The sequence below is a fragment of the Siphateles boraxobius genome, unplaced genomic scaffold (genome assembly GCF_051911475.1).
Source record: "Siphateles boraxobius isolate OS27281-9 unplaced genomic scaffold, OSU_SipBor_1 23, whole genome shotgun sequence".
NCBI classification, from domain to species: domain Eukaryota; kingdom Metazoa; phylum Chordata; class Actinopteri; order Cypriniformes; family Leuciscidae; genus Siphateles; species Siphateles boraxobius.
In genome coordinates, this window is record NW_027508844.1 from 562,238 (window position 1) to 587,492 (window position 25,255).

Consider the following 25,255-nt stretch of genomic DNA (forward strand, 5'->3'; position numbering starts at 1 on the left):
TTTTTTTTACATAAATAAACATAAATCTCAAATACCTGCAACATTATCTACATACATATCTATAAATAATGATGACATTGAATTAAATGATTAGGATTACAATTATTACATCATGCAAAGGTGACAAAAGCACACTCACCCTTTGGTACACGTCATGCCACTTTTTCTGTCGAGGAGCTGGCCTGTTACCCTCATTTGATGGCCAAACTCCTGTGCTGGCAAACTTTTTTAGCCTTGCAATCCAGTCAGTATCTGACATGGCTTTATGGGATTTTTTGCCAGACATTTTTTTGTTGGGGGGCTAACGGTTAGGTTATATCGTTTTGAACAAAACTACTATAATACAAATTATTTCTTTAAAAAAAGCACACACGATATTTACAATTATAATATATACAATTATATACACATATAAAATTACATTGTCCGAAAATACAGTTAAAGTTACCGAAAAATAAGTTTCGCAGTCCTCCGTTAAAATGATGATGCCTGACCTCCGTGACAGTGATGCTCGACGTCTGAACTTTTTGACCTCTGACACGCCCCTCAGGATATGTCATTACTTCGTACACCTTCGGCTCAGTTCGGCAACTTGATTGACACTCGGCTAGCTTCCTGACTCCTCCTCCTAGCGGTGCTAAGCGTAAACGTGCCATCGACATTTCCTTGTACTCTGATTGGTCAAATGTCGAAAATGATAAGGAAAAAGTCAAGAATGGCGCTCTCTGATTGGCTGCAAATGTTATAATGTCGAGAATGGCGCTCTCTAATTGGCTGCAAATGTTATAGCGCGTCGACGTGATTGGCTGTGGCGTTCAACATTGTTCAACATTATCCCCATTTTGACGGACTATCCTTCGGCAGCTGGCGTTCAGGTCGCAGTCTCCCCTGGAGGCGTGGGTTCCAATCCCACTTCTGACAAACCTAACCTTTGGCTGCGGGCCCAAGCTAGAGTCTTTAACCCTCTGGCAAGTTTATCAAGAAATGCAGTAATGTTGACAAAGCACTGCAATTCAGTTCATGCTAGAATAAACCAAACATTAAATTAACACTGACCTGCAGTACATGACCTTTAAAGTAACACTTTAGTGCAATGTATGGGATTCTATGGCACTTGGAATTTCAAGTCATGACATTTCAGAAAAAATGGACATGTTGATTGAATCGGATTCAACTGAATTTCACGAAATAACATGTTGTGATGTTTACCGGAAGAAGATGCAGTAGAATTTCATGGCAAGGATTCTTGGAAATTTCTTGGAATGAAATGTCATGGGTTTGGGGGCATGGGGTGGAGTGTCATGACACAAGATTCAAGGAATGTCATGTAAAACATTACATTAGCATTAACAAGACATGCCATTAGAATGAAAGAATGATATAAGCCTTAACAAAACATTGTTACAACACTGACACATATGACATGAATATGAGAGTAATACTATTACTGCATTTGTTCAACATTAGTCTTAAAAAAACACTGGATTTCAATTACAGTGCATATGAAGAAATGGACAAAGGCATAAAAGGGAATACAGAAAGCAGCTCCTTTATTTACACGGTCCCGTGTATCAAAAAGCACCATTCTGCCCCGTGTGAGGCTCGAATTCACGACCTTCAGATTATGAGACTGACGCACTGCCTAACTGCGCCAACGAGGTATGTGCTCTGACTCAGGTGAGCGGTGAAGCCCTAGATTCTATATCACCTGCCATTCCGTGTAGGTCCAAAAATGCTGCTCACCACTGGCCGTCATTTCATGATGGTTGAGCGGTCTAAGGCGCTGCATTCAGGTCGCAGTCTCTCCTGGAGGCGTGGGTTCGAATCCCACTTCTGACAAACCAACATTTGGCTGCTGGCCGAGGATAGAGTCTTTAACCCTCTGGCAAGTTTATCAAGAAATGCAGTAATGTTGACAAAGCACTGCAATTCAGTTCATGCTAGAATAAACCAAACATTAAAGTAACACTGACCTGCAGTACATGACCTTTAAAGTAACACTTTAGTGCAATGTATGGGATTCTATGGCACTTGGAATTTCAAGTCATGACATTTCAGAAAAAATGGACATGTTGATTGAATCGGATTCAACTGAATTTCACGAAATAACATGTTGTGATGTTTACCGGAAGAAGATGCAGTAGAATTTCATGGCAAGGATTCTTGGAAATTTCTTGGAATGAAATGTCATGGGTTTGGGGGCATGGGGTGGAGTGTCATGACACAAGATTCAAGGAATGTCATGTAAAACATTACATTAGCATTAACAAGACATGCCATTAGAATGAAAGAATGATATAAGCCTTAACAAAACATTGTAACAACACTGACACATATGACGTGAATATGAGAGTAATACTATTACTGCATTTGTTCAACATTAGTCTTAAAAAAACACTGGATTTCAATTACAGTGCATATGAAGAAATGGACAAAGGCATAAGAGGGAATACAGAAAGCAGCTCCTTTATTTACACGGTCCCGTGTATCAAAAAGCACCATTCTGCCCCGTGTGAGGCTCGAACTCACGACCTTCAGATTATGAGACTGACGCGCTTCCTAACTGCGCCAACGTGGCATGTTCTGTGACTCAGGTGAGCGTTGACCCCTAGATTCTAGATCATCTGCCATTCCGTGTAGGTGGAAAAATGCTGCTCACCACTGGCCGTCTGTCAGTATGGCCGAGCGGTCTAAGGCGCTGCGTTCAGGTCGCAGTCTCCCCTGGAGTCGTGGGTTCGAATCCCACTTCTGACAAACCTAACCTTTGGCTGCGGGCTCAAGCTAGAGTCTTTAACCCTCTGGCAAGTTTATCCAGAAATGCAGTAATGTTGACAAAGCACTGCAATTCAGTTCATGCTAGAATTAACCAAACATTAAAGTAACACTGACCTGCAGTACATGGCCTTTAAAGTAACACTTTAGTGCAATGTATGGGATTCTATGGCACTTGGAATTTCAAGTCATGACATTTCAGAAAAAATGGACACGTTGATTGAATCGGATTCAACTGAATTTCACGAAATAACATGTTGTGATGTTTACCGGAAGAAGATGCAGTAGAATTTCATGGCAAGGATTCTTGGAAATTTCTTGGAATGAAATGTCATGGGTTTGGGGGCATGGGGTGGAGTGTCATGACACAAGATTCAAGGAATGTCATGTAAAACATTACATTAGCATTAACAAGACATGCCATTAGAATGAAAGAATGATATAAGCCTTAACAAAACATTGTTACAACACTGACACATATGACATGAATATGAGAGTAATACTATTACTGCATTTGTTCAACATTAGTCTTAAAAAAACACTGGATTTCAATTACAGTGCATATGAAGAAATGGACAAAGGCATAAAAGGGAATACAGAAAGCAGCTCCTTTATTTACACGGTCCCGTGTATCAAAAAGCACCATTCTGCCCCGTGTGAGGCTCGAATTCACGACCTTCAGATTATGAGACTGACGCACTGCCTAACTGCGCCAACGAGGCATGTTCTCTGGCTCGGTTGAGCGGTGAAGTCCTATATTGTAGATCACCTGCCATCCCGTGTAGGTGCAAAAATGCTGCTCACCACTGGCTGTCATGTCAGGATGGCCGAGCGGTCTAAGGCGCTGCGTTCAGGTCGCAGTCTCCCCTGGAGGCGTGGGTTCCAATCCCACTTCTGACAAACCTAACCTTTGGCTGCGGGCCCAAGCTAGAGTCTTTAACCCTCTGGCAAGTTTATCAAGAAATGCAGTAATGTTGACAAAGCACTGCAATTCAGTTCATGCTAGAATAAACCAAACATTAAATTAACACTGACCTGCAGTACATGACCTTTAAAGTAACACTTTAGTGCAATGTATGGGATTCTATGGCACTTGGAATTTCAAGTCATGACATTTCAGAAAAAATGGACATGTTGATTGAATCGGATTCAACTGAATTTCACGAAATAACATGTTGTGATGTTTACCGGAAGAAGATGCAGTAGAATTTCATGGCAAGGATTCTTGGAAATTTCTTGAAATGAAATGTCATGGGTTTGGGGGCATGGGGTGGAGTGTCATGACACAAGATTCAAGGAATGTCATGTAAAACATTACATTAGCATTAACAAGACTTGCCATTAGAATGAAAGAATGATATAAGCCTTAACAAAACATTGTAACAACACTGACACATATGACATGAATATGAGAGTAATACTATTACTGCATTTGTTCAACATTAGTCTTAAAAAAACACTGGATTTCAATTACAGTGCATATGAAGAAATGGACAAAGGCATAAGAGGGAATACAGAAAGCAGCTCCTTTATTTACACGGTCCCGTGAATCAAAAAGCACCATTCTGCCCCGTGTGAGGCTCGAACTCACGACCTTCAGATTATGAGACTGACGCGCTGCCTAACTGCGCCAACGTGGCATGTGCTGTGACTCAGGTGAGCGTTGACCCCTAGATTCTAGATCATCTGCCATTCCGTGTAGGTGGAAAAATGCTGCTCACCACTGGCCGTCATGTCAGTATGGCCGAGCGGTCTAAGTCGCTGCGTTCAGGTCGCAGTCTCCCCTGGAGGCGTGGGTTTGAATCCCACTTCTGACAAACCTAACCTTTGGCTGCGGGCTCAAGCTAGAGTCTTTAACCCTCTGGCAAGTTTATCCAGAAATGCAGTAATGTTGACAAAGCACTGCAATTCAGTTCATGCTAGAATTAACCAAACATTAAAGTAACACTGACCTGCAGTACATGACCTTTATAGTAACACTTTAGTGCAATGTATGGGATTCTATGGCACTTGGAATTTCAAGTCATGACATTTCAGAAAAAATTGACATTTTGATTGAATCGGATTCAACTGAATTACACGAAATAACATGTGATGTTTACCGGAAGAAGATGCAGTAGAATTTCATGGCAAGGATTCTTGGAAATTTCTTGGAATGAAATGTCATGGGTTTGGGGGCATGGGGTGGAGTGTCATGACACAAGATTCAAGTAATGTCATGTAAAAAATTACATTAGCATTAACAAGACATGCCATTAGAATTAAAGAATGATATAAGCCTTAACAAAACATTGTAACAACACTGACACATATGACATGAATATGAGAGTAATACTATTACTGCATTTGTTCAACATTAGTCTTAAAAAACACTGGATTTCAATTACAGTGCATATGAAGAAATGGACAAAGGCATAAGAGGGAATACAGAAAGCAGCTCCTTTATTTACACGGTCCCGTGTATCAAAAAGCACCATTCTGTCCCGTGTGAGGCTCGAACTCACGACCTTCAGAATATGAGACTGACGCACTGCCTAACTGCGCCAACGAGGTATGTGCTCTGACTCAGGTGAGCGGTGAAGCCCTAGATTCTAGATCACCTGCCATTCCGTGTAGGTTTAAAAATGCTGCTCACCACTGACTGTCATGTCAGGATGGCCGAGCGGTCTAAGGCGCTGCGTTCAGGTCGCAGTCTCCCCTGGAGGCGTGGGTTCCAATCCCACTTCTGACAAACCTAACCTTTGGCTGCGGGCCCAAGCTAGAGTCTTTAACCCTCTGGCAAGTTTATCAAGAAATGCAGTAATGTTGACAAAGCACTGCAATTCAGTTCATGCTAGAATTAACCAAACATTAAAGTAACACTGACCTGCAGTACATGACCTTTATAGTAACACTTTAGTGCAATGTATGGGATTCTATGGCACTTGGAATTTCAAGTCATGACATTTCAGAAAAAATTGACATTTTGATTGAATCGGATTCAACTGAATTACACGAAATAACATGTGATGTTTACCGGAAGAAGATGCAGTAGAATTTCATGGCAAGGATTCTTGGAAATTTCTTGGAATGAAATGTCATGGGTTTGGGGGCATGGGGTGGAGTGTCATGACACAAGATTCAAGGAATGTCATGTAAAAAATTACATTAGCATTAACAAGACATGCCATTAGAATTAAAGAATGATATAAGCCTTAACAAAACATTGTAACAACACTGACACATATGACATGAATATGAGAGTAATACTATTACTGCATTTGTTCAACATTAGTCTTAAAAAACACTGGATTTCAATTACAGTGCATATGAAGAAATGGACAAAGGCATAAGAGGGAATACAGAAAGCAGCTCCTTTATTTACACGGTCCCGTGTATCAAAAAGCACCATTCTGTCCCGTGTGAGGCTCGAACTCACGACCTTCGGAATATGAGACTGACGCACTGCCTAACTGCGCCAACGAGGTATGTGCTCTGACTCAGGTGAGCGGTGAAGCCCTAGATTCTAGATCACCTGCCATTCCGTGTAGGTTTAAAAATGCTGCTCACCACTGACCATCATGTCAGGATGGCCGAGCGGTCTAAGGCGCTGCGTTCAGGTCGCAGTCTCCCCTGGAAGCGTGGGTTCCAATCCCACTTCTGACAAACCTAACCTTTGGCTGCGGGCCCAAGCTAGAGTCTTTAACCCTCTGGCAAGTTTATCAAGAAATGCAGTAATGTTGACAAAGCACTGCAATTCAGTTCATGCTAGAATAAACCAAACATTAAAGTAACACTGACCTGCAGTACATGACCTTTAAAGTTACACTTTAGTGCAATGTATGGGATTCTATGGCACTTGGAATTTCAAGTCATGACATTTCAGAAAAAATGGACATGTTGATTGAATCGGATTCAACTGAATTTCACGAAATAACATGTTGTGATGTTTACCGGAAGAAGATGCAGTAGAATTTCATGGCAAGGATTCTTGGAAATTTCTTGGAATGAAATGTCATGGGTTTGGGGGCATGGGGTGGAGTCCTCCGAGGGAGTCCTCCGACGGCAATAGAGCGCCAGCTTTTTTTCACCTTCCTCCTGCAGTTGCTCTCTCTTTGCCCGCCGCAACAAAGCCACATCATCTGGGTCCCATTCAAAAATGCACGCAGAGAGACGTGACATGAAGACTGGGTATAGAGGATGAGCATCAGTGGTGCACCCCACTGCCAGCCGACGCATGAAGTGCCAGATGTCCAGCCTGATATTGAGGTCAGGCCATCCTCCAAATCTGGCCTGTAGCTTGCTCTGCCCCTTCTCTATGAAGCAGCCACAGTCCACGTACAGCAGCAGTGGTGGAGCCACGGCCGCCTGGCTGTACCTGTTAATCAGTCCGGAGACCATGGTGTCCAGTGCTGGACCTTCCTGAGCAGTCAAGACACTGATAAGAATTTGTCCTGTCTCATTGCCAACAGAAGTCACCCACTGTGCTGTTCCCCTGGCTGTGCCTGCCAACTTCTTTGTGATCTAAAATCAACCAAATTAAAAATATTAATAAAGCATAACACAAATCATTTTCAAATTTCACAACAGTTAAAACATCAGTAATAATGTCAAACAATTACCTGTTTGGTTGAGTCCATTTTCAAAATGGTCCCAAACGTGGAGGTTATGCTTGCCTTGATGTGGTCTATGCGACTGATAATGTCCCTCCCATAAACTGACAGCAGCCACTTGCTAGTAGGGACATCAATGGGCTCTGGAGGCTTTTGGCACATGACAGGTAAGAGGCTGGGGCGGTTGATAAAACCAGCACACTCCTCCATATAGTGCGCCAAACGGTCAAGCCACTCCTCCCCGTGGTTCTCCCTCAGCTGTTTGACAAGTCTTGTGGGACTGTTGCCCAGCGTCCGTTCCCTCAGCATGCGTATGACACGAATGTCACAAGCATACCTTTGTGTAAAAGAGAAGATTTGCTTATGTAATTTATTTTATGGTAAATAAAAAACACTTTTATTTTGCATTTACTTCATATTACACATTTCTGCTTCAGAAAATAAATTATTAATTTTGAAATATGAATGTCTTTATTATAAACACATTACAAAATTCTGTACAAGGCGTGTAGATTTTAACTCACTTCTGTGTCAAAATCAGACGGAAAAGTCTTCTATGGGGCACATCGAGCTGGTCCAGGACAGTCTGACTGGTAGACAGGTAACTCAGGCAACACACAGTACACCTGAGAGTCTCTGTTACCATAAGGTAGTACCTGTCGATGTCCAGGACCTTCCCTGCTCTCTTGTGGAGGCCATATCCAGTCAGCTGCTTCCCACATGCAGGACAGAACAGTCTGAACTTCCACAAGTGGTAGGGCATCCACACCAGAAGCCTGTGATTAAAAAAGCGATCTGGAGATGGAGCCTGGTGGTAGATGAGGGAAGGGACGGGTGGCTCATACCAGAGCTTCAAGTCTGTCCTAAGTCTGCCAGAGTGAAAGATCGCAGAAGCAATCCACCTCTGATCCTGTGAGGGGATTGTCTGCCTCATTTTAGTGGGCAGCCAAAATTGATCTGGCTCGGATGCAGGAGCAGGTCCGGGCATAGAAGGGGCAACATGCTCCTCCTGATTCAAAAGCAATGAAAGATTAGAGATGTAATATTAAAACATTGTTTCTCTCAAGTTTGCATACAAGTAATTCTACAAAGGGGCATTAGGGGACATTTCATGTCCATTTATGATAATTAGCCTATATTTTCTTCAAACAAAATTATATTTAAGGCAGATTTGAGAACTGGTTCTCAAATGATTTAAAAAAAAAAACACTGTATACATGGCTAAATGGAAAAAAATAACACTCATATACATGTTTTACTTGAAGTTTAACATTCAATTTGTTTGTAATGGTTGACAAATTCACCAGGGAAACATAAACCAACAGTAATTTTTGTAATGTACCCCCCAATTTTTTGAATAAGCCACATGTACATGTACTTCACACACAGGAAGTAAGAGATGCCACAAAAAATAGATGGGCACTCACCAAGGATGTAAGAGTCGGACTAGCTGCAGAAGGAGGTCTGACTTCAGGAGACGGATTGGCTGAAGGAGGTCTGGCTGCAGGAGACAGACTGGCTGAAGGAGGTCTGGCTGCAGGAGACAGACTGGCTGAAGGAGGTCTGGCTGCAGGAGACAGACTGGCTGAAGGAGGTCTGGCTGCAGGAGACAGACTGGCTGAAGGAGGTCTGGCTGCAGGAGACATACTGGCTGAAGGAGGTCTGGCTGCAGGAGACAGACTGGCTGAAGGAGGTCTGGCTGCAGAAGGAGGTCTGGCTGCAGGAGACAGACTGGCTGAAGGAGGTCTGGCTGCAGAAGGAGGTCTGGCTGCAGAAGGAGGTCTGGCTGCAGAAGGAGGTCTGGCTGCAGAAGGAGGTCTGGCTGCAGAAGGAGGTCTGGCTGCAGGAGACAGACTGGCTGAAGGGGGTCTGGCTGCAGAAGGAGGTCTGGCTGCAGAAGCAGGTCTGGGTGCAGGAGACGGACTGGTTGAAGGAGGTCTGGCTGCAGAAGGAGAAGCACTGGCTGCCGGTTGAATGCTTGAATGAGAAGGACTGGATGAAGGTGAAAGACTGGGTCTGGCTGAAGGAGGCGGACTGTGACTACCAGGCTATAAAGATACATATTGTACCTTTCATGGCAAGGATTCTTGGAAATTTCTTGGAATGAAATGTCATGGGTTTGGGGGCATGGGGTGGAGTGTCATGACACAAGATTCAAGGAATGTCATGTAAAAAATTACATTAGCATTAACAAGACATGCCATTAGAATTAAAGAATGATATAAGCCTTAACAAAACATTGTAACAACACTGACACATATGACATGAATATGAGAGTAATACTATTACTGCATTTGTTCAACATTAGTCTTAAAAAAACACTGGATTTCAATTACAGTGCATATGAAGAAATGGACAAAGGCATAAGAGGGAATACAGAAAGCAGCTCCTTTATTTACACGGTCCCGTGTATCAAAAAGCACCATTCTGTCCCGTGTGAGGCTCGAACTCACGACCTTCAGAATATGAGACTGACGCACTGCCTAACTGCGCCAACGAGGTATGTGCTTTGACTCAGGTGAGCGGTGAAGCCCTAGATTCTAGATCACCTGCCATTCCGTGTAGATTTAAAAATGCTGCTCACCACTGACCATCATGTCAGGATGGCCGAGCGGTCTAAGGCGCCGCGTTCAGGTCGCAGTCTCCCCTGGAGGCGTGGGTTCCAATCCCACTTCTGACAAACCTAACCTTTGGCTGCGGGCCCAAGCTAGAGTCTTTAACCCTCTGGCAAGTTTATCAAGAAATGCAGTAATGTTGACAAAGCACTGCAATTCAGTTCATGCTAGAATAAACCAAACATTAAAGTAACACTGACCTGCAGTACATGACCTTTAAAGTTACACTTTAGTGCAATGTATGGGATTCTATGGCACTTGGAATTTCAAGTCATGACATTTCAGAAAAAATGGACATGTTGATTGAATCGGATTCAACTGAATTTCACGAAATAACATGTTGTGATGTTTACCGGAAGAAGATGCAGTAGAATTTCATGGCAAGGATTCTTGGAAATTTCTTGGAATGAAATGTCATGGGTTTGGGGGCATGGGGTGGAGTCCTCCGAGGGAGTCCTCCGACGGCAATAGAGCGCCAGCTCTTTTTTGGTGATGCGTCGGTCCACAAGGTTATCTGTGATGACAGGCACACCTTCCTCCTGCAGTTGCTCTCTCTTTGCCCGCCGCAACAAAGCCACATCATCTGGGTCCCATTCAAAAATGCACGCAGAGAGACGTGACATGAAGACTGGGTATAGAGGATGAGCATCAGTGGTGCACCCCACTGCCAGCCGACGCATGAAGTGCCAGATGTCCAGCCTGATATTGAGGTCAGGCCATCCTCCAAATCTGGCCTGTAGCTTGCTCTGCCCCTTCTCTATGAAGCAGCCACAGTCCACGTACAGCAGCAGTGGTGGAGCCACGGCCGCCTGGCTGTACCTGTTAATCAGTCCGGAGACCATGGTGTCCAGTGCTGGACCTTCCTGAGCAGTCAAGACACTGATAAGAATTTGTCCTGTCTCATTGCCAACAGAAGTCACCCACTGTGCTGTTCCCCTGGCTGTGCCTGCCAACTTCTTTGTGATCTAAAATCAACCAAATTAAAAATATTAATAAAGCATAACACAAATCATTTTCAAATTTCACAACAGTTAAAACATCAGTAATAATGTCAAACAATTACCTGTTTGGTTGAGTCCATTTTCAAAATGGTCCCAAACGTGGAGGTTATGCTTGCCTTGATGTGGTCTATGCGACTGATAATGTCCCTCCCATAAACTGACAGCAGCCACTTGCTAGTAGGGACATCAATGGGCTCTGGAGGCTTTTGGCACATGACAGGTAAGAGGCTGGGGCGGTTGATAAAACCAGCACACTCCTCCATATAGTGCGCCAAACGGTCAAGCCACTCCTCCCCGTGGTTCTCCCTCAGCTGTTTGACAAGTCTTGTGGGACTGTTGCCCAGCGTCCGTTCCCTCAGCATGCGTATGACACGAATGTCACAAGCATACCTTTGTGTAAAAGAGAAGATTTGCTTATGTAATTTATTTTATGGTAAATAAAAAACACTTTTATTTTGCATTTACTTCATATTACACATTTCTGCTTCAGAAAATAAATTATTAATTTTGAAATATGAATGTCTTTATTATAAACACATTACAAAATTCTGTACAAGGCGTGTAGATTTTAACTCACTTCTGTGTCAAAATCAGACGGAAAAGTCTTCTATGGGGCACATCGAGCTGGTCCAGGACAGTCTGACTGGTAGACAGGTAACTCAGGCAACACACAGTACACCTGAGAGTCTCTGTTACCATAAGGTAGTACCTGTCGATGTCCAGGACCTTCCCTGCTCTCTTGTGGAGGCCATATCCAGTCAGCTGCTTCCCACATGCAGGACAGAACAGTCTGAACTTCCACAAGTGGTAGGGCATCCACACCAGAAGCCTGTGATTAAAAAAGCGATCTGGAGATGGAGCCTGGTGGTAGATGAGGGAAGGGACGGGTGGCTCATACCAGAGCTTCAAGTCTGTCCTAAGTCTGCCAGAGTGAAAGATCGCAGAAGCAATCCACCTCTGATCCTGTGAGGGGATTGTCTGCCTCATTTTAGTGGGCAGCCAAAATTGATCTGGCTCGGATGCAGGAGCAGGTCCGGGCATAGAAGGGGCAACATGCTCCTCCTGATTCAAAAGCAATGAAAGATTAGAGATGTAATATTAAAACATTGTTTCTCTCAAGTTTGCATACAAGTAATTCTACAAAGGGGCATTAGGGGACATTTCATGTCCATTTATGATAATTAGCCTATATTTTCTTCAAACAAAATTATATTTAAGGCAGATTTGAGAACTGGTTCTCAAATGATTTAAAAAAAAAAACACTGTATACATGGCTAAATGGAAAAAAATAACACTCATATACATGTTTTACTTGAAGTTTAACATTCAATTTGTTTGTAATGGTTGACAAATTCACCAGGGAAACATAAACCAACAGTAATTTTTGTAATGTACCCCCCAATTTTTTGAATAAGCCACATGTACATGTACTTCACACACAGGAAGTAAGAGATGCCACAAAAAATAGATGGGCACTCACCAAGGATGTAAGAGTCGGACTAGCTGCAGAAGGAGGTCTGACTTCAGGAGACGGATTGGCTGAAGGAGGTCTGGCTGCAGGAGACAGACTGGCTGAAGGAGGTCTGGCTGCAGGAGACAGACTGGCTGAAGGAGGTCTGGCTGCAGGAGACAGACTGGCTGAAGGAGGTCTGGCTGCAGGAGACAGACTGGCTGAAGGAGGTCTGGCTGCAGGAGACATACTGGCTGAAGGAGGTCTGGCTGCAGGAGACAGACTGGCTGAAGGAGGTCTGGCTGCAGAAGGAGGTCTGGCTGCAGGAGACAGACTGGCTGAAGGAGGTCTGGCTGCAGAAGGAGGTCTGGCTGCAGAAGGAGGTCTGGCTGCAGAAGGAGGTCTGGCTGCAGAAGGAGGTCTGGCTGCAGAAGGAGGTCTGGCTGCAGGAGACAGACTGGCTGAAGGGGGTCTGGCTGCAGAAGGAGGTCTGGCTGCAGAAGCAGGTCTGGGTGCAGGAGACGGACTGGTTGAAGGAGGTCTGGCTGCAGAAGGAGAAGCACTGGCTGCCGGTTGAATGCTTGAATGAGAAGGACTGGATGAAGGTGAAAGACTGGGTCTGGCTGAAGGAGGCGGACTGTGACTACCAGGCTATAAAGATACATATTGTACCTTTCATGGCAAGGATTCTTGGAAATTTCTTGGAATGAAATGTCATGGGTTTGGGGGCATGGGGTGGAGTGTCATGACACAAGATTCAAGGAATGTCATGTAAAAAATTACATTAGCATTAACAAGACATGCCATTAGAATTAAAGAATGATATAAGCCTTAACAAAACATTGTAACAACACTGACACATATGACATGAATATGAGAGTAATACTATTACTGCATTTGTTCAACATTAGTCTTAAAAAAACACTGGATTTCAATTACAGTGCATATGAAGAAATGGACAAAGGCATAAGAGGGAATACAGAAAGCAGCTCCTTTATTTACACGGTCCCGTGTATCAAAAAGCACCATTCTGTCCCGTGTGAGGCTCGAACTCACGACCTTCAGAATATGAGACTGACGCACTGCCTAACTGCGCCAACGAGGTATGTGCTTTGACTCAGGTGAGCGGTGAAGCCCTAGATTCTAGATCACCTGCCATTCCGTGTAGATTTAAAAATGCTGCTCACCACTGACCATCATGTCAGGATGGCCGAGCGGTCTAAGGCGCCGCGTTCAGGTCGCAGTCTCCCCTGGAGGCGTGGGTTCCAATCCCACTTCTGACAAACCTAACCTTTGGCTGCGGGCCCAAGCTAGAGTCTTTAACCCTCTGGCAAGTTTATCAAGAAATGCAGTAATGTTGACAAAGCACTGCAATTCAGTTCATGCTAGAATAAACCAAACATTAAAGTAACACTGACCTGCAGTACATGACCTTTAAAGTTACACTTTAGTGCAATGTATGGGATTCTATGGCACTTGGAATTTCAAGTCATGACATTTCAGAAAAAATGGACATGTTGATTGAATCGGATTCAACTGAATTTCACGAAATAACATGTTGTGATGTTTACCGGAAGAAGATGCAGTAGAATTTCATGGCAAGGATTCTTGGAAATTTCTTGGAATGAAATGTCATGGGTTTGGGGGCATGGGGTGGAGTCCTCCGAGGGAGTCCTCCGACGGCAATAGAGCGCCAGCTCTTTTTTGGTGATGCGTCGGTCCACAAGGTTATCTGTGATGACAGGCACACCTTCCTCCTGCAGTTGCTCTCTCTTTGCCCGCCGCAACAAAGCCACATCATCTGGGTCCCATTCAAAAATGCACGCAGAGAGACGTGACATGAAGACTGGGTATAGAGGATGAGCATCAGTGGTGCACCCCACTGCCAGCCGACGCATGAAGTGCCAGATGTCCAGCCTGATATTGAGGTCAGGCCATCCTCCAAATCTGGCCTGTAGCTTGCTCTGCCCCTTCTCTATGAAGCAGCCACAGTCCACGTACAGCAGCAGTGGTGGAGCCACGGCCGCCTGGCTGTACCTGTTAATCAGTCCGGAGACCATGGTGTCCAGTGCTGGACCTTCCTGAGCAGTCAAGACACTGATAAGAATTTGTCCTGTCTCATTGCCAACAGAAGTCACCCACTGTGCTGTTCCCCTGGCTGTGCCTGCCAACTTCTTTGTGATCTAAAATCAACCAAATTAAAAATATTAATAAAGCATAACACAAATCATTTTCAAATTTCACAACAGTTAAAACATCAGTAATAATGTCAAACAATTACCTGTTTGGTTGAGTCCATTTTCAAAATGGTCCCAAACGTGGAGGTTATGCTTGCCTTGATGTGGTCTATGCAACTGATAATGTCCCTCCCATAAACTGACAGCAGCCACTTGCTAGTAGGGACATCAATGGGCTCTGGAGGCTTTTGGCACATGACAGGTAAGAGGCTGGGGCGGTTGATAAAACCAGCACACTCCTCCATATAGTGCGCCAAACGGTCAAGCCACTCCTCCCCGTGGTTCTCCCTCAGCTGTTTGACAAGTCTTGTGGGACTGTTGCCCAGCGTCCGTTCCCTCAGCATGCGTATGACACGAATGTCACAAGCATACCTTTGTGTAAAAGAGAAGATTTGCTTATGTAATTTATTTTATGGTAAATAAAAAACACTTTTATTTTGCATTTACTTCATATTACACATTTCTGCTTCAGAAAATAAATTATTAATTTTGAAATATGAATGTCTTTATTATAAACACATTACAAAATTCTGTACAAGGCGTGTAGATTTTAACTCACTTCTGTGTCAAAATCAGACGGAAAAGTCTTCTATGGGGCACATCGAGCTGGTCCAGGACAGTCTGACTGGTAGACAGGTAACTCAGGCAACACACAGTACACCTGAGAGTCTCTGTTACCATAAGGTAGTACCTGTCGATGTCCAGGACCTTCCCTGCTCTCTTGTGGAGGCCATATCCAGTCAGCTGCTTCCCACATGCAGGACAGAACAGTCTGAACTTCCACAAGTGGTAGGGCATCCACACCAGAAGCCTGTGATTAAAAAAGCGATCTGGAGATGGAGCCTGGTGGTAGATGAGGGAAGGGACGGGTGGCTCATACCAGAGCTTCAAGTCTGTCCTAAGTCTGCCAGAGTGAAAGATCGCAGAAGCAATCCACCTCTGATCCTGTGAGGGGATTGTCTGCCTCATTTTAGTGGGCAGCCAAAATTGATCTGGCTCGGATGCAGGAGCAGGTCCGGGCATAGAAGGGGCAACATGCTCCTCCTGATTCAAAAGCAATGAAAGATTAGAGATGTAATATTAAAACATTGTTTCTCTCAAGTTTGCATACAAGTAATTCTACAAAGGGGCATTAGGGGACATTTCATGTTCATTTATGATAATTAGCCTATATTTTCTTCAAACAAAATTATATTTAAGGCAGATTTGAGAACTGGTTCTCAAATGATTTAAAAAAAAAAAACACTGTATACATGGCTAAATGGAAAAAAATAACACTCATATACATGTTTTACTTGAAGTTTAACATTCAATTTGTTTGTAATGGTTGACAAATTCACCAGGGAAACATAAACCAACAGTAATTTTTGTAATGTACCCCCCAATTTTTTGAATAAGCCACATGTACATGTACTTCACACACAGGAAGTAAGAGATGCCACAAAAAATAGATGGGCACTCACCAAGGATGTAAGAGTCGGACTAGCTGCAGAAGGAGGTCTGACTTCAGGAGACGGATTGGCTGAAGGAGGTCTGGCTGCAGGAGACAGACTGGCTGAAGGAGGTCTGGCTGCAGGAGACAGACTGGCTGAAGGAGGTCTGGCTGCAGGAGACAGACTGGCTGAAGGAGGTCTGGCTGCAGGAGACAGACTGGCTGAAGGAGGTCTGGCTGCAGGAGACATACTGGCTGAAGGAGGTCTGGCTGCAGGAGACAGACTGGCTGAAGGAGGTCTGGCTGCAGAAGGAGGTCTGGCTGCAGAAGGAGGTCTGGCTACAGGAGACAGACTGGCTGAAGGAGGTCTGGCTGCAGAAGGAGGTCTGGCTGCAGAAGGAGGTCTGGCTGCAGAAGGAGGTCTGGCTGCAGAAGGAGGTCTGGCTGCAGAAGGAGGTCTGGCTGCAGAAGGAGGTCTGGCTGCAGGAGACAGACTGGCTGAAGGGGGTCTGGCTGCAGAAGGAGGTCTGGCTGCAGAAGCAGGTCTGGGTGCAGGAGACGGACTGGTTGAAGGAGGTCTGGCTGCAGAAGGAGAAGCACTGGCTGCCGGTTGAATGCTTGAATGAGAAGGACTGGATGAAGGTGAAAGACTGGGTCTGGCTGAAGGAGGCGGACTGTGACTACCAGGCTATAAAGATACATATTGTACATTATCAACAAACATAATAAAGATGATGATGATGAAACATATTAAGGTCTTTTTAAATTACCTGAATCCGCCTTTGTACATTCAGGCTGGGTTTGGCTGCTGAACTAATGGATCCCCCAAATCGTGGCTTTGTAAACTAAAAGAAGGAGATTATTGAACAGATTGACATTCATGTAATATCATACATGCATTGGAAATTTGATGATATGAATTCCCTATTGAAGAATACACAAATAATCTTCCAGCCTACCAATAAAAGGCATTGGGAAATTCCGGAGATCATTGCTTGTGGAGGAGGTAATCTACTCAAATATTAAAATAATGCTTTACCATTGATAAGTTAAGTGCAGGCCGTGTAAAGGTCGGGGCTGAGGTAGAGGTTGGGACAGCGGTAGGACTGGATGCAGGTGGAGCACTTGTGGTCTGGTAAAAGAACAATCAAGAATGAGGAAAACAGGTTGTATTCATCTTTCATTCGTGGTACATTTTACCGATCTAATTCGGCACAGGCATGCCAAAATCTAACATTCACAGACATTTATACATTTAATCAGGACAATCCGTCCCTGTACACCAGCAAGAGTCTGAGAGCAGAAACAGCAAGGAGAAGCTGTATAAAAATAAATATAACACCCAATAAAAATAAAATCAATACTAACTGGTCTCTTTGGCAATTTTTAAAATCCAAATCATTTCTAAATGTTTTTGTTTGCTTGTGTTTTTATATCTGTAATGAGGTCATAAATAAAACCTGTGCTTCGTAATCTGTGGATACGTATATTTTGATATTTGGAGAAATACACACAGTGGCCACAAATTAATTATATTCACATTATATATATATTTTATTTATTTACAATTATACACTAATTAATGGAGCCTAACTGCAAATCGCAGATGAAATTGTAATTGACTGTCTAATTCTAAGATGCAAACAAATATATATATATATTTGTTTGCAGCTTAGAATTAGATAGTCAATTACATGAATATATTAATCCATGTAATTGATCCTAAATTAATCCTAACATAAATATTATTGATATAGGTAATGGTAATGGACTGCTGACACATCAACTTTGTTTGAGGTAAGATTTAAAAGCTTCATACAAAATACTTTTTTGAATAAATAAGCAAAAACCAAAGCCTATCAGAAATTGTCTCTGCCTATTTAATCGTTGGAGGAGCTATGGGACTAGATATAGCCAACATTGTTATCCACGGTAAAAGGTGGTATCACTTTATCAAGCTTTATAAATAAAAAGCAAAATTTTTATTTTTATTTTCCAAACCCCTGTGCTGGCAAACCGCCGCAGACGGGACATCCACTCATCGTCACACATGGCCTTGTGTGACTTTTTAGACATCTCTGGAACATTTGAAACATGTTTAGTCTTTTTAGCTAAAACATAAATTACATTTACGTATTACTAACGCTTTACTACTTATTACTGTATTTGATACAGTACTACTATAATTAAACACTAAACAATAACATACCAGAATCATGATCGATATTGACATTTTTAAACACACCTTAAAGAACACTGAAAGGTAAAAATCCACGAATATATTATTGTTAATGTAATTCATCATTGGAGACAATACCATGAGAAGTGCTGCAGTATACTACATCAAGACTGATCATGACACTAAACAACTTTACATTTTAAAATGCAAATTAAAATATGTTGTTGTTAATGTAGATTGTAGTTTATCAAAAAATAGTGTAATAGAAAAGTGCTGCAATATACTAGCTCATCAAGATATATAGATCATAACATTAAAAAGTACCTTAATGCAGCATAACATACAAGAAAAAGTTAGCAATATATGAAAAATATGTTGCTGATGTTAATGTAGTTCATCAACACATTAAGATGAAATGCTGAGGTTGCCAGCAGATCAAGATCGCGATAGATCATAACAATAAACACCTTAATGGGTCATAAAATACGAGAAGAAAATGAAATATGTATTATTGTATTGTTGTTAATGTAGTTTTTCTTACTTGTTGACATTCGATGAATGAACGGCAATACTTCGGCGCGGGTATACCTGAGAATAAAAAAGAGCCCGTCTCTCCACGGCGCCTGAAAGATGAAGATTCGATGCGTGATTGGCCAAAGAATCCTCTCAAAGATGAAACCAGAGAACGCCATTGGCTCAGCAAAGATGGAGATCCGAAACGTGATTGGCCAAGGAACTCTGAAAAAGATGAAGCCCGATAACGCCATTCGCCAAGCAAAGATGAAGATACGACGCGTGATTGGCCGAGGAACTCTGACAAAGATGAAGTCCGAGAACGCCATTCGCTCAACAATGATGGAGTGCTCGCGCTTGTTTGGCTGTTGTGAAACAGCCGCACGGCTGTCAGGTAGCGTTCAGGTCGCAGTCTCCCCTGGAGGCGTGGGTTCAAATCCCACTTCTGACAAACCTAACCTTTTGCTGCGGGCTCAAGCTAGAGTCTTTAACCCTCTGGCAAGTTTATCAAGAAATGCAGTAATGTTGACAAAGCACTGCAATTCAGTTCATTCTAGAATTAACCAAACATTAAAGTAACACTGACCTGCAGTACATGGCCTTTAAAGTAACACTTTAGTGCAATGTATGGGATTCTATGGCACTTGGAATTTCAAGTCATGACATTTCAGAAAAAATGGACATGTTGATTGAATCGGATTCAACTGAATTTCACGAAATAACATGTTGTGATGTTTACCGGAAGAAGATGTAGTAGAATTTCATTGCAAGGATTCTTGGAAATTTCTTGGAATGAAATGTCATGGGTTTGGGGGCATGGGGTGGAGTGTCATGACACAAGATTCAAGGAATGTCATGTAAAACATTACATTAGCATTAACAAGACATGCCATTAGAATGAAAGAATGATATAAGCCTTAACAAAACATTGTAACAACACTGTTACGTCTCCCCTCTTTGTCCAGGGGATAATAGGGAACGACGAACAAATAGTGAAGAGACTTTGAGGATCTCCAGCTCTCCAGTCCCAGATTCACCAAATAATCAAACAAAGTTCACTTTGAAATGGCATGTCTGCCTTTTATTTCTGTACCCTTTGACAAAGCTAAACAAAAAAAATTAATAACATCAAGTAAACAAAACACATTACAAATAAATCCAAAACAAAATATGTTACCTCGGGAGGAGGACCCAATTCAAAAGAAAACAAAAATAACCTCTACCTAAAAGGGGAATAACATTACCTTACCTATACAAAACAGAAAACAAAACAGATAACTTCCCTCACTCCCTAACTAACCATTAAACAAGAGAAAAGTTCTGGGTATCCTCCACCCTACATTACCCACAAACTCTTAACTAATCATAACTGAAAAATAAATTCAAGAGTCACGTTAGGACACACATTGTGACCACACACATCAAAGAGCGCGACCAGCGCTCACTTGTCTGGGCTTGGAGAGCGGAACAACCTCAAACGCCGCGATGTCTCTTTCTTTCCTCAGCACTCTCTCTGCTGCTTTATTAGACTCCTCAGGACACGCACCAATCAGTGCGCGGACAACACTCACAGTTTAACGAGCACAGGTGGTAGCCCTTAATCCTATCAAAGGCACAAGAAAAGAGAAAGAGAATACACATGCACATAACACTCCTAGTATGTTACAGACACACAATGAATACGTCCTTGGACGTAACACCCCCACCAATAAATTTTTCCTATATTCCCTCAATTATAGGAAAAACAAAAACAACCTTTCTTATGGTTCAGGACACTATACCCTGGACAGCGCATCCGCTACGACATTTTCAGTGCCTTTCAGATGTTTAATATCTAGGTTATATTCCTGTACAATTAATGCCCATCGCATCAAACGCTGGTTGGCATTACACATACGGGAAAGAAACGTCAGAGGGTTATGGTCGGTGAATACAATAATGGGCACACTACTACCTCCCAAATAAACCTCAAAGTGTTGGAGTGCCAGCACTAAAGCAAGAGCTTCCTTTTCAATTGTGCTGTAGTTACTTTGGCACCTCGAAAACTTTTTGGAAAAATAGCACACAGGATGATCAATTTCCATATGGTCCTCTTGTAATAATACTGCTCCTGCCCCAGATGAACTCGCATCTACGTGCAGCTTAAAAGGGCGATGGAAATCCGGAGCCTTTAGAACAGGGGCGTAACACAGAAGATCTTTAGCAGATAAAAAAGCATGCTCGCACTCATTAGACCATACAAATTTCCTTTTATCACTAAGTAGATCCGTAAGTGGGGTCACAACGCTGGAGAAATTTTTGCAGAAATTTCTATAATACCCACACATTCCAAGAAACCGTCTTAGCTCACGTTTATTAGATGGAGATGGATAGGCTATTATCGCAGAAACCTTCGCTTCTACAGGTCTCACACTTCCTTGACCCACCTTCTTTCCCAAGTAGGTCACCTCTGCTTTCGCAAATTCACACTTTGCGAGATTTACAGTCAGAGAAGAGTCTGACAATCGAGTAAACAATAACTCAAGATTAGTCATATGTTCGGTCCAACTGTCTGAATACAGTACCACATCATCTATATATGCATCACACTTCGGTACATTAAATAAAACCCTCTGCATAAGCCTTTGAAATGTCGCAGGAGCATTTCGCATCCCGAACGCAAGGACAGTGTATTGAAGAAAGTTGTCGGGTGTAGCAAAAGCGGAAATTTCTGAAGCCCGTGGCGTAAGAGGCACCTGCCAGTAACCTTTCAACAGATCCAACTTTGTTACATATCTTGCTGCTCCCACCCGATCGATACAATCTTCAATGCGAGGCAGTGGAAATGAATCAGGTTTTGAAAGGTTATTAACTTTTCTATAGTCCGTACAAAAGCGATATGTGGAGTCTGGTTTGGGTACTAGCAAGCATGGGGAGCTCCATGGACTCTGACTTGGTACGGCTAACCCATGTTTTAACAGATATTCTACCTCGCCCTTCATAATTTCACGTTTTTTTGGATTCACCCTATATGGATGCTGTTTCACCGGGGTTGCACTTCCCACTTCAATGTCATGACATAATACAGATGTTCTGCTAGGCACGTCTGAAAAAAGTGAGGGAAAAGACTGGATCAAATTACACACATCCTCATACTGTTTTTCAGATAAATGCACCAGGTAACCTCCTAAATCACCCAAAATGTTAGAATTCTTCAGATGAGGAGTAGAAGTTGGAGCAACACCATCATCTTCTACAGCACAAGAGGCAATTATGGTGACCGCGGAAGAAACCAATGGAACGTCTACAGACAGAGCATTTTTCGGTTCCCTCTCCACATACGCCTTAAGCATATTCACATGGCAAACTCTAGTTTTTCGTCGACGATCAGGAGTTTGAATAACGTAATCAGTTTCACTGAGCTTTTTCTCTATGACATATGGTCCTGAAAACTTTGCTTGCAAAGCATCACCAGGCACTGGCAAAAGCACAAGAACAGAGTCACCAACCTGCAAATTCCTCCTGACACTCTTTTTATCAAACTGCTGCTTCATTTTCGACTGTGTGACAGATAGATGAGCCTTAGCTACATCACACGCCTTATGAAGTCTCTCTCTGAATGAACTCACATAATCCAAGAGAGAGACCGAAGAAGGATTTTTCATCAACAAATGTTCATACAGCAATTTTAACGGACCCCTCACGGTGTGTCCGAACACTAGTTCGGCGGGACTAAATCCCAAGGACTCCTGAACTGCTTCTCTAGCAGCGAATAACAAAAAAGGCAACCCCTCCACCCAGTCTTTTCCCGTCTGCAAACAATATGCGCGGATCATAGTTTTTAGGGTTTGATGGAACCTTTCTAAGGCCCCTTGTGACTCGGGGTGATAAGGACTAGATACTCTGTGCTCAATTCCCAATTCCTTCAAAATTTGTGTGAATATTTTAGAAGTGAAATTTGTTCCTTGATCGCTCTGTATTACTCGCGGTAGACCAAACATGGTAAAAAACTTAACCAAGTCCTTTACCACCGTCTGTGCTTACAACGAACGCAAGGGAATGGCTTCAGGGAATCTAGTGGCTGCACACATGATCGTTAGCACATACTGGTGTCCCGATTTGGACTTTGGCAGCGGACCCACACAATCAACAATAAGTTGTTCAAATGGTTCTTCTATTACCGGTATGGGATACAGAGGGGCAACGGGTACCTTCTGATTAGGCTTTCCAATACGTTGACACACACCACAAGAGCGACAAAAGTTAACAACAGAGGATCGAAGACCAGGCCAAAAGAAATATTTAGAAATGCGGCAAACAGTTTTTGTCACTCCTAAATGACCTGCCATGAGATTTTCATGTGCCAATTTTAAAACTGGAACACGATAGCTAGCAGGCAAAAGAATCTGAAACGTCTCCTGCACACCTTTTTCATCATAAAGCGGTTTCCATTTACGCATTAACAAATCATTCTCCCAAAAATAACCTATTTTAGCATCCGCTCTGTCTTCCACGTTGACCGCTGCTTTAACACATTCTGCTAAGGAAACATCTGATTTTTGCTCAGCTGACAATTTCTCCTTTCCAACATTAAAGGGAGCTTCAAGAATTAATGAAGTATCTGTCACTTTGCTTACCTCACATAACTTTGACTCTTCCGTCTTGGATTCTGTTTTTAAAAACAAATCAGAGAGATTAACAACGTCTCGAAACCTTTGAACTTGAGCCCTTGTCACAGCACATGCCGGAAAAACAGAAGGGAACTGAACACCTAGGTCAGGCTGCTCCTTAACCATGGGTTTATGCATCACGACTGGACTAGAAAAAACTTTGCCCCCTGCAAGGTCATTTCCCAGAATAATATGTACTCCAGCAACAGGCAATTGTTTGCGAACACCTAACTTAACAATGCCAGAGACAAGATCCGATTTTAAGTCCACTTCATGTAAAGGCACCTGTACACAGCCCATTTCTATACCTCGTACTAACACATCAGTACCGGTATACGATTTTTCCGAGAAAGGCAAAACACTCTCTAATATAAAAGACTGAAAAGAACCCGTATCTCGCAAGATCGACACCTGCGTAAACTGGGAATCAGAGATAGACACCTGACCATCTAAAATAAATGGTTCATAACCAGACACTTCAACCTCTCGCACCCCTGGCAGCGTCTGCGTGAGCGCAACACCTTTTTTTTTCACATTTTTCTTATTCCACTCCCTACACTCAGAAATTAAATGTCCAGGATCCAGGCAGTAAAAACAAGCCCGCTTGTCTCCTTGACGCGCCGAATTTCGACCAGTCATTTTTGGACGAGCATCGTTTTTCCACGAACGAGAAAAACTATGAGAAGGGACATCTTCTCTCACAAATTTATCAGCGGATGAAGAAAAACTAGAAGTTGGTAACTCTTGCATAAAAAACTTACGATGCGTAAGCACAAATTCATCCGCGGATACAGCGGCTTCGGCCAGCGTGGTTATCTTCTGCTCATTTAAATGCTGCACGACTTTTTCTGGAATACTCTTTTTAAAATCCTCTAGTAAAACTAATTCACAAAGTTGTTCAAAAGTGTCAGTTTTACTAGACAGGCACCATTTTTCAAACAACGTTCTCTTCTCTCTTCCAAACTCAACATATGTTTGCCTGGATGTCTTCGTATGAGATCGAAACCTCTGGCGATACGCTTCGGGAACTAACTCGTATACGCGGAGCACTGTAGACTTTACCACATCATAATCAAGCGAATCATCTAGGCTTAACGCTGAGATAACTTCTTGTGCTTTACCCACGAGACTACATTGAAGTAACAAAGCCCACATGTCTTTTGGCCAGTTAAGCTTACCAGCTATTCGCTCAAAAGCTACAAAATAAGCATCTACTTCGGCTTCTCTGAAAGGAGGCACGAGTTTAACATTTCTGCTGATGTCAAACGGAGAAACATTAGACGCCGCAACAGATCTATCTGGCGACATTTGGGACGCCATAGAGGGTGTTCGTGAACGAGGTACAGGCACCGGGTTTTTTGACGCTTCTAGATCTCTTTTACGGAGTTGAATATCACGCTCCTTCTCCGCCTCTATAACACGCAGCCTAATAATTTGAGACTCACATTCTTGTTTTTTTATTTCTAACTCTAATTCTCTTAGTCTAATCTGCAACCTGGGATCATATCGCACTTGCTCAGTATCTGACAAAGCCATAGGTGTAACATTGTGATATTTCTCCCTATCCGAACCCTCTGCCAAAATACCATCCTCTACTAGCTTGTCATATAATTCTTCTTTTATAACCTGCTTAGTAGTCTCTCTCGTCACTCGAATATTAAAAAAATCTGCGATCAATAATAAATCTTTCTTTCTGCATCGCTCAAAAACTTCTGTGGTAGGAGAAAGAGTGAAAGCTGTCAAATCGAATTCCATTTCTCCTACCACAAGAGGTCTCTTTCCCCTCCCCTACTACAAAGACATATCAGACAAGAA

The 25,255-nt window shown here is 42.8% G+C and overlaps 6 non-coding genes across 6 annotated transcripts; 4 read left to right on the forward strand and 2 right to left on the reverse strand.

Moving 5' to 3' along the window:
• Nucleotides 1–2,504: 2,504 nt before the first annotated feature.
• On the reverse strand, nt 2,505–2,578 carry trnam-cau (transfer RNA methionine (anticodon CAU)). The gene has a single exon. It is a non-coding gene; the product is annotated as a tRNA-Met (tRNA).
• A 93-nt stretch (nt 2,579–2,671) lies between these two features.
• trnal-cag (transfer RNA leucine (anticodon CAG)) lies at nt 2,672–2,754 on the forward strand. Its single transcript has one exon. It is a non-coding gene; the product is annotated as a tRNA-Leu (tRNA).
• An 835-nt stretch (nt 2,755–3,589) lies between these two features.
• On the forward strand, nt 3,590–3,672 carry trnal-cag (transfer RNA leucine (anticodon CAG)). Its single transcript has one exon. It is a non-coding gene; the product is annotated as a tRNA-Leu (tRNA).
• A 666-nt stretch (nt 3,673–4,338) lies between these two features.
• trnam-cau (transfer RNA methionine (anticodon CAU)) lies at nt 4,339–4,412 on the reverse strand. The gene has a single exon. It is a non-coding gene; the product is annotated as a tRNA-Met (tRNA).
• Nucleotides 4,413–5,420: 1,008 nt separating this feature from the next.
• trnal-cag (transfer RNA leucine (anticodon CAG)) lies at nt 5,421–5,503 on the forward strand. The gene has a single exon. It is a non-coding gene; the product is annotated as a tRNA-Leu (tRNA).
• An 8,127-nt stretch (nt 5,504–13,630) lies between these two features.
• Nucleotides 13,631–13,713, forward strand: trnal-cag (transfer RNA leucine (anticodon CAG)). Its single transcript has one exon. It is a non-coding gene; the product is annotated as a tRNA-Leu (tRNA).
• Nucleotides 13,714–25,255: the final 11,542 nt, after the last annotated feature.